Source organism: Podarcis melisellensis (genome assembly GCF_964234715.1).
Source record: "Podarcis melisellensis genome assembly, chromosome: 3".
NCBI lineage: Eukaryota > Metazoa > Chordata > Lepidosauria > Squamata > Lacertidae > Podarcis > Podarcis melisellensis.
The window spans coordinates 93,534,812-93,543,920 of NC_138530.1; the positions used below are offsets into that span (position 1 = coordinate 93,534,812).

Here is a 9,109-nt window from a genome sequence, read left to right on the forward strand (position 1 = left end):
GAGAGAACACATGCAGAATACTACAAATAACAAAAAGCTCTCTCTGTACTCAGCAGTGCACCACTGCAGGTGTAGAATGTGTCCCAGCAGCGTGGGTGTGTTGAGATAAGCAAACTTTTTTTGGGGGGTGGTGGTGGTTTGGTTGCTCACACTGAGGCAATTCTTTCTGAGCTGTGCACGCATAGCAGTGAAATCTGAAGGTTATGGGGGTGGGAATTTTGGATATGAGTGAAATGGCAACTCAGGACTGACTCAGGGGTGTTTTTCTTTGAAAAGTAGTTTGGAAGAGGGAGAAAAGTTTGCTTGCTTCTTTTCTTTTTTAAAAAAATACTCATGAGGTAATCTAATCTCCTCCCTCACCTGCAGGTGCAACAGGGATGGCTCACAATATACAGAAAGGAGGAAATTCCTTGTTGACACAGGTGATCGGTGCTAAGTGGCCAAAATTGATAGAATAATATCAGTGCTTTCCAGCTACCAAAAGCTGCCAATTTCAACCTACCACAGTGAGGCTGCTTTCTTCATCTCTGTGTTCCAAAGGGAGGTGATTCTGCAGCTTCTTTTCTAGGGGGAGATGATAGTGATTATAGCTAATTTCTTACTCCTCGTGAATGCTCTGATCCCTGAATGCAAGGTGCTGTACAGTGCAATGTGAGAGACACTAGGCCTGTTAGGTTTGATGGACCATAGGGGGAGCATGGAGAGAGGAGAGGAAGGGGGATTCCCATTGCGAAGGCAGAAATTCTTGCACAAATGGGACGCACTGTGAAATGCGAATGATAGCAGTAAGTCTGCTGCATTTCTATGTGAAGTTAAAATACATACAGATAAGAACAGCTTTACCTCACTATTTACAGGCACCCATGTAATTTACTATTGTACCCATGTAATGTACTAACCGCAGAAAGGGGCACAAGGGGCATCTAAACCACTGAGCCTCTTGGACTTGCTTGGTTGTAAGGTCAGCAGTTCAAATCTACATGATGGGGGTTGCTCTGTCCCAGCTGCTGCCAGCCTAGAAGTTTGAAAGCATACCAGCGTGAGTAGATAAATAGGTACCACTGCAGTGGGAAGGTGCACTCTGGCACTCGTCATGGTGTGCCGTTGTGCTAGAAGCAGTTTAGTCATGCTGGCCACATGACCTGGAAAGCTGTTTGTGGACAAACACCAGCTCCCTTGGCCTGAAGCGAGATGAGTGCCACACCCCATAGTTGCCTTTGACTGAACTCAACTGTCCAGGGGTCCTTTACCTTTACCTACTTTTTGCCTACCACAACTGCACACTCATGCTGAACTACTGTAGTAGTTCCATGAAGAGAAGTGTTTAAGTAGGTCACAAGGACTCTCGGTTGTGTGTAATGCTAATGTCTGTTGATCCATATTGTGAGCTGGTTGGTTTATGGTTTTTACTATTTAATGACACGGTCAGGCAGATAGATGCCCTCAGCAGGTCTGTTGATGGAGATGTATGCTGGACTCACCTGTTAGAGAGTTGGGTTTCTCAGACTCTGGTAGTAAAGAAAACACTCATCACTTCCACAAGTATAATTAGATAAAACAAACAAACAAACTTGTACAGTAGATTGGCTTCTCATCCGGGGCCTTGAGGCAGGTATATCAAGCCACGTGACATGCAGATAGTGTTACAATCTATTGTTTGTTCTAAATCTCAGCCTCAGGGAACAGGCAATTAAAGATAAACATAGCCCAGGCATAAAATAAAAAGAGCATCCTGGGCAGGCCAGTCAAAAGATCAACCAGGTGCGGAGTGATAAAAAGTCTTTGAATTGTTGCACCCCAGCGAAACAGAACAGGTGACTGGCAATTGTGCTTGCCCCCTCTCTATTTTCTCCTCCTAGCATTAAGAAGCATTAATGTTTGAGGACATACTGTAGTTAGTCCCTCTTCAAACTGCTTGTGGGTAAAGTGCTATAGCTCAGTCGTAAATCACATGCTTAGTATATATAGAAGGTCCCAACTTTGATCTCTGGCACCTTGAAAAAGGACTGCAAAGAACTCTTGTCTAAAGTCATGGAAAGCCACTACCAGTCAGCATGGACATTCTATGCCACCTCAGTCTCCAAGCCCTCACCTAGGGTTTGGTTTCCTTGGAATGAAGGCCAGCAGAGACTGTGGTGTCCTTAAGATATGTGGTTATATTTACACATATATACAACCTGAGCATAGGGTAAAAAGGGGCTCACAGCATTAATACACCAATTGAACTTGCTTCCCCCGTCAGATTCCACGAGAAGCCCTGATTCCAGCTTAGGGCTCAGCAAAAGGTTGAAACATGTCCTCTACCTGCAGCTTCTAGCTTGCTTCCAGATTCAAACCTACTCACCTTGGCTATCATTCTCCTTGTAGCAGCTAGGTGAGCAGTGTTGGGGGAAAGGCCCACCCATTTGTTCTATGGCACAGAGCAACTAATTTGTGCTAAGTTGTAGTCCTTAACTAGCCAGCCAAAGCTAGTTGGCAAAGGGATTTGGTTGGGATCCCAAGAATTGGAAGGGACCTAAGATATCAGCCAGTCCAACCCTGCCCAATTCATAACAGTACTGATCTAGATGATCCAATGGTCTGACTGGGCACAAAGCACTGCTCATCTTGACCTATACATGCATAAGCATACATAAAATTTAAGGTGGCAGGAGATGTAGCAGGAGTTTAGAAGATGCTGTGTTGTCTTCCAGGACTTTCTTGCAGCAAGAAACAACAGGTTGTGTTCAGCTTAGTTGCTTGAAGGATGGAGGGAGGTTGTATTCAGCAGATGTCACACCACCAGTAAAGAATGGCTAGACTAGAGCAACTGCCTGGATTTAATTTTTTGAAGGTAGGTTAGGGCGAACATGAGAAAACAATGTACTTATTCATAGTTTCTGTTTCTGATATATACTGGTCTACATACCCTTTAGTATCCAATTAGCATCATGGCTGCATGGACCATACCACATCAATAATAAAGGGCTTATCAAAATGACTCATAATTCAGTCTTCCTTGGGAAAGATGGTTATCGCAAGTTCCCCTTCTCTCCCTCATACTGTCCCTTGAGATTTGAATCATCAGTTCTCTTTTGTGGTTGATATAAAGGTCCTCTGGGGTTGGTGAGTTATTGTTTACATGGGATTTTTTTCATGATAAATATCACAGAACTTTTTAACAGTGAGGCTGTTTCGACAGAACAGTTTATAGAACAATGCTATTTCTCACTGCAGACTGGTCTCCTTCGAGGGGGTGAGGGGCATGCTGGGACATTTATGGGTCCATAAATGCAGGCAATAAATGAGGACCAAATAAAACCCAACTTTAAGAAGCTACTACAGAAGTTTCTAGGTGCCCTCGCCATGTCCCACAGTCCTCCTGTGAACATTAAGCCTCAGCATTGTAAGAGTTTCCTCAATACTTGTTAGCAACTGTTCACACCAATCAGGCAAGAGAGTCCATTTCCACAAGCAGAGCTGAAACAGTGTACATCACACATTGCAACGCTCAAGTAGTTCACTGCGATAGTCAATAGTCATTGTACATTACACAAGCTGGCAAGTTGTGCCTACATTATGAGCAAGGCCATGCATTAGTCATGTATGTATTTATAGCTCTGTCGGTACAGCATGAGAGTCTTAATCTCAGGGTCGTGGGTTCAAGCCCCATGTTGGGCAAAAGATTCCTGCATATATATCTCTCTCTCTCTCTCTCTCTCTCTCTCTCTCTCTCTCTCTCTCTCTCTCCATCATAGTCATTAAGAAGGGTAAATCCAATTTTAAAATCACTATTCTGCAATACTGTCAAAGCCGTTTTCTGGATTAGCTACTTCTTGGCATCCTTAACTACTTATTTTAATTGAAGTAACCTAAATGTTACTGTGGGTTAAACCACAGAGCCTAGGACTTGCCGATCAGAAGGTCAGCAGTTCAAATCCCCGCGACAGGGTAAGCTCCTGTTGTTCGGTCCCTGCTCCTGCCAACCTAGCAGTTCGAAAGCACGTCAAAGTGCAAGTAGATAAATAGGTACCGCTCCGGCGGGAAGGTAAACGGCGTTTCCGTGCGCTGCTCTGGTTCGCCAGAAGCGGCTTAGTCATGCTGGCCACATGACCCAGAAGCTGTACTCTGGCTCCCTCGGCCAATAAAGAGGGATGAGCGCCGCAATCCCAGAGTTGGCCACGGCTGGACCTAATGGTCAGGGGTCCCTTTACCTTTACCTAACCTAAAAGTTACCTCACAGTGCATCAGTATCAGAACCACCTAACACTTGCCGATGTGAACTTATATGTATGGATTAAAATCACAGCTATTAAATCATTTTTTTCAATGGGTGAATGGACGGCCCCTGCCCCCCACATTTACTTTGACTGCATGAGCAGGGGAGGAGTGTAAACACGTACGGCTCTCAGCAGCCCACTTATGGAGTATTGCAAGCATGCAGTTAAATTTGTTATTCTCTATTTTTATTACTTTGCTAGGCTCAACCTTCATTTGAAACGAACAAGGGATCCGATCCTGTATACATGTAGACATAGAAGCCTTGTAAGAAAAGGAAAAGAACAAGACAACTACTTCAATCCTGACCCCCATGCATTTGGATCTCCTAGATTTGAAAATGATTGTTCTTAAAATGTTCAGTCCAGTTGTCTAGGGTATGATTCTGATGTAGAATTCCAAGCTTGTCCTCCAAAATGCTTGCAATTCCACACAAGTTTTTGTAGGTTATTAGTAGAATAATATTCTGTAGCCATCCAGCAAATTCATGATTAACTGTGGCAGCGCTTTGTAGAGTTCCACTTGATATCCCTGTCCAACCTAATAATCACTCTTTTGAGTAGGGTTCATCCACTAATTTGTTGCCTATATTTTAGTGCTTTGATATTGATATCTTGGCATGTTTCAATTTTCATATAAATATCTAGAGAGAGAGAAAAAAAGTCATAGGACTGGTTCACATACACATATACTTTGCTTGATCCCATCAGCTGATTTATCGCTACTTGATGTGTGAAATATTCACACTGGAAAATTTAAACTGTTGTCGTTTGCAGTACACAAAAAGAAGGTCCCTCTGAATTCAGTGGGAAGCACACACTTGTTATGGTGCTTCAGATCTGCACATGCAAACTATCACTGGATGTGTGTTTCAACTGGCAATGGACATTCTTGTGAGAACCAGCTGGGGAGTGGAATATCTTCTACAACCGCAAGCATTTGAAAGCTTAGTCCCAAACACAAAAAAGCCATTTCAAGTAAGCAAACCAAAGTCCTTTCTGAGCTTAAAGTTTAGGAAGGCCTTGGGATTCCATGGCTAGAACACTGTGGGAAGTTAAAGAACTTCATACTCATCTAAAGTCTGAATTTGCCCAGAGTGGCTGGGGAAACCCAACCAGATGTGCAGGGTATAAATAAAATCATCATCCTCATCCATCATCATCATCATCATCATCATCATATTCACTTGACCTGCTCCATCCCCACTCACCCGATAATCTTTGACCTGGTCTCCTCTGGTGAATAATATTTGGCCGCCAGGTGACTAGGCAGGCAAGCTTCACAATTCTCTCTCCCTACTCTGTTTTTTTAAGCACATAAATGACTCATCATATTTGTTCTTCCATGCCTTTGCTCTTAATAGACAAAATATAACGTATATTGTCGGGGAGACTTTGGCAAGAAAACATCACTTTCCTTGGCCCTGAATGTCAAGCTCAAACCGAGCATTAAATCTTATAAACAGTGATATGACAAAGACATTCCTCCCTCTTGCTGTTTTTATTACAGTATTGTCAGGCTACAATTTATTGTCTGCATTGTTATACAAAGCAAGTATCTCAAAGAAGTTTAATAACATAAATTAATTTAGGCCTGTAATTCTGTGAGTTAAATTTCAGTGTTAGTTGTTGAGGCATCCACTCCCCCTCCACTTGCCCTGGAATTTGATTACAAGGAATAAGTTGTATTGTATTGTATTGAGGGGGGTCCCTGAAGTTTATTCCTTGCTTAATTGTCAGTTCTTTCTTAGAAGCATTTGGAACTGGGGTTCACGTTTTGTGAGAGCCAAATTCATGGACAGTATATAGGCCCAGCACATGAGAGCCAGCGTGGTGTAGTGGTTAAGAGCGGTGGACTCGTAATCTGGTGAACTGGGTTCGATTCCCCGCTCCTCCACATGCAGCTGCTGGGTGACCTTGGCCTAGTCACACTTCTCTGAAGTCTCTCAGCCTCACTCACCTCACAGAGTGTTTGTTGTGGGGGAGGAAGAGAACGGAGAATGTTAGCTGCTTTGAGACTCCTTCGGATAGTGATAAAGTGGGATATCAAATCCAAACTCTTCTTCTTATAACTTGAAATACATTGGGCCTCAATATATTTGTGGCCTCTGACATGCATCCCTCCTTTGTTGCTATGCTGATGTATCTCCTCTCTGCCCCCCCCCCCCGTAATTATTTAGAACTTCCCACTACAGAACATCATGTTTCATCTCTCATCAACCAGCAATGAAGGATGGCAATAATGGTGACCAAGGAGACAATAGAAAAGCTGCTCCTTCGCAGGCAAGTAGAAGTTGAACAACTGCTGAAGTTTTTCTCCATTGCCACAGTTTTCTCCATGCCAGGAAAAGTCATGTTGCTTGCTCATGCAAATTAGAAGTGAAAGCGTGGAAGGCATGGAGGTCAACATTAGATGGCGCTGGAGCAAGGGGAGCTAACTAATTCTAGTTTTGTCTTGATCTTCCTCTTGAGTTCTATACAGGCAACAGTGAGAATAAGGAGGATGAAGCTCCTAGGCAGTGACAGGCCCCTAGGTAGTTTGTAAATAAGAAGGAAGGCAGGTTAGGTAGCTAGCTGAGGACAAATCAAGGTGATAGGACACCAACCCATCTGTCTTCATTGACCAACCTCAACTAGTTCCTTGAAATTCTTTCAGGTAATGATTTAAGCATGCTGGAGCCATGTCACGAAAAGGTAAGAAGCTGAGCATTATGAGCAGTAGCGTTCATCATTGCAACATGTGCCAGATGAAAATTTGCAGTCTCAGCAGTGTGCTCTCCCAATAACAAAGAACAAATTGCAGGGGATCATGACCACATGGACAGAGTTCCTCACGGATTTGGGGGGGACTAATTTCTAACTGGACAGAAACTTAAAATAGCAAACTGTCCAGAATAACAGAGGACACCTGGCCAACGTATTTCTAGTTCTACCTGGAGATGCCAAATATTGGGCCTGCAACTTTCTGTATGCAAAGCATGTGCTCTACCACTGAGCGATAGAACTGCCCCAAACTTCTTACCAAGTGTGAAGAAATGGAGTTGGTTGGATAGGCCCAGCCCTGCAGAAATCCAAGCATCTACAACAAGGGCATTGGGTCAACCTGGTAGCTGGCCCATCTATCTGCTATTACCTTCCTAAACTGAGCTATGGAGTCTCCACTCTTGGAAACTGGCTCCAGGAGTCTAGCAGTGCCCCGCTGCTGTGTTTTCTGCCCTGCATGCAGAGCAACAGTTTGCCAGCAATTTGCAAAATTAAAGTTAGAACAAACAGTTTGTTCAGGTGGAGCCATTAAATCTGCTGCTGTTGCAGGTCTCAAAACTACTGGAAGTAGTGAAAGCTGGAAGGAGATTTGGAATAGATCGCCCAATAAACTGGTGTATTTATTTACATTGGCATGGTTTTCTGCTGTAGGGAACCCTGTTCCAAGAGGTGTTAGTCTGGGCATGGTCAGCACTGGCATAGAGTTTACATAAAATGAAGATTCGGGAGATTACTGGGCACAGGAACAGGCTTCAGGAACATTATAAATGTTAAAGCACTTAAGAATGTTAAGCCAGCAAGATTGCCGTTTGCTCTGAGCGTTCTAAACACCTCTTTGGAAAAGAGAGTTTTGGCATTTGTTCTGGAACAGCCAAGACAGTGTCTCATTGTCCTCAGGGACTGGGCTGTGAGATGGCCGGCAGCCACTGATGATATGTTTGGCAGAGACCTCTATAGTTTTCAGAGACCAATTGTTTGCTAGGACCCAACATTGCCACTGTTCAAGCTGTGAACCAAACTACGTGAAGACAGAAATCCCACATTAACCCCAGAAGCTCAGCCATCGTTGTTGAGCTAAACTGTTCCACTTGCCCCCTTTGTCTGTCTTCTGCTGACATTGAATGTGGCACACACTTAGCAGAGCCTCTTTCCAACATGATTCATTGGAGGGGGGTCTCTTTCTCACCCCAGTTCCTTGCACAACTGCTTCACATACTGCTGGAATAATTATACTGGTTCAATATGTGCGAGAGTACACAATGGCATATCTCCTCTCAGTGACTGTTCTTTAATTATTATTTTTAAATTATGTTCCCCATGCCCTGTGCTTGCATGTAAACTGACTACAAAGGTTTGAAAGAGCTGAAGCTGGTTTGTGCCTGGTGTATTTTGCAAGATCAGGTCCAATACTAATAAGAATCAGTTATTCAGAAACTTAAAAAAAAAACCCTATCTGCTGATAAATGATGATACCCAACCTGCAAATATATTCCAGGAACCTAGCTATTAATGATAAGATGGGGAGTATGGAGGAGAAATGATTCTGAGGAGATATGGAAGGTTTGCAGAATTCGTACTGTTAAAATGGAAAGGGGTCAAACCATCGCAAGAGATGTTGACATTTTGGGAAGTTGAATAGTTACAATGGATTGGTCTTGGGGACGGGGGTGCATGTTTTTATTATTATTGCTTTGTTTAAAATTTAACAAATAAAATATTTCGGGAAATCTTAGCAAGAGGTCACTGAGTCCACATTGCCACGGTGAAGGAGAACAAACGTAGAAAAACTGCTACATAAAGGTTCCCAGTTTTGAACATTTCTCTTCCATTTGTCAACTGAGCAAAAAAAAAAAAAAAAAAAGTGGGGGTACTTAAGGTACAGTACGATAATTAAAAACCAATACATATAATAAAATTATTAATCACCATGGAACAATTAGTTCAAAAGCAGGAGAACAGAGATAAAAACTAGAACTAGGTTAGGATTAACACCCCAACATCCCTAAGAGGGAAATTTCCAAAGTGCTGGACTTTTTAGTTTAGGGAGCAAGCGGGGGAAAGGCAACAGAGGGAGATAAGATGGTGATTAT

The 9,109-nt window shown here is 43.1% G+C and overlaps 1 long non-coding RNA gene across 2 annotated transcripts; it reads left to right on the forward strand.

Moving 5' to 3' along the window:
* Nucleotides 1-371: 371 nt before the first annotated feature.
* Nucleotides 372-8,666, forward strand: LOC309367334. Of its 2 annotated transcripts, none has more exons than XR_014167052.1 (3): nucleotides 372-544; nucleotides 5,034-5,234; nucleotides 6,437-8,666. It is a non-coding gene; the product is annotated as an uncharacterized lncRNA (long non-coding RNA). The 2 variants fall into 2 exon arrangements; XR_014167053.1 differs by lacking the exon at nucleotides 372-544 and adding an exon at nucleotides 2,582-2,833.
* Nucleotides 8,667-9,109: the final 443 nt, after the last annotated feature.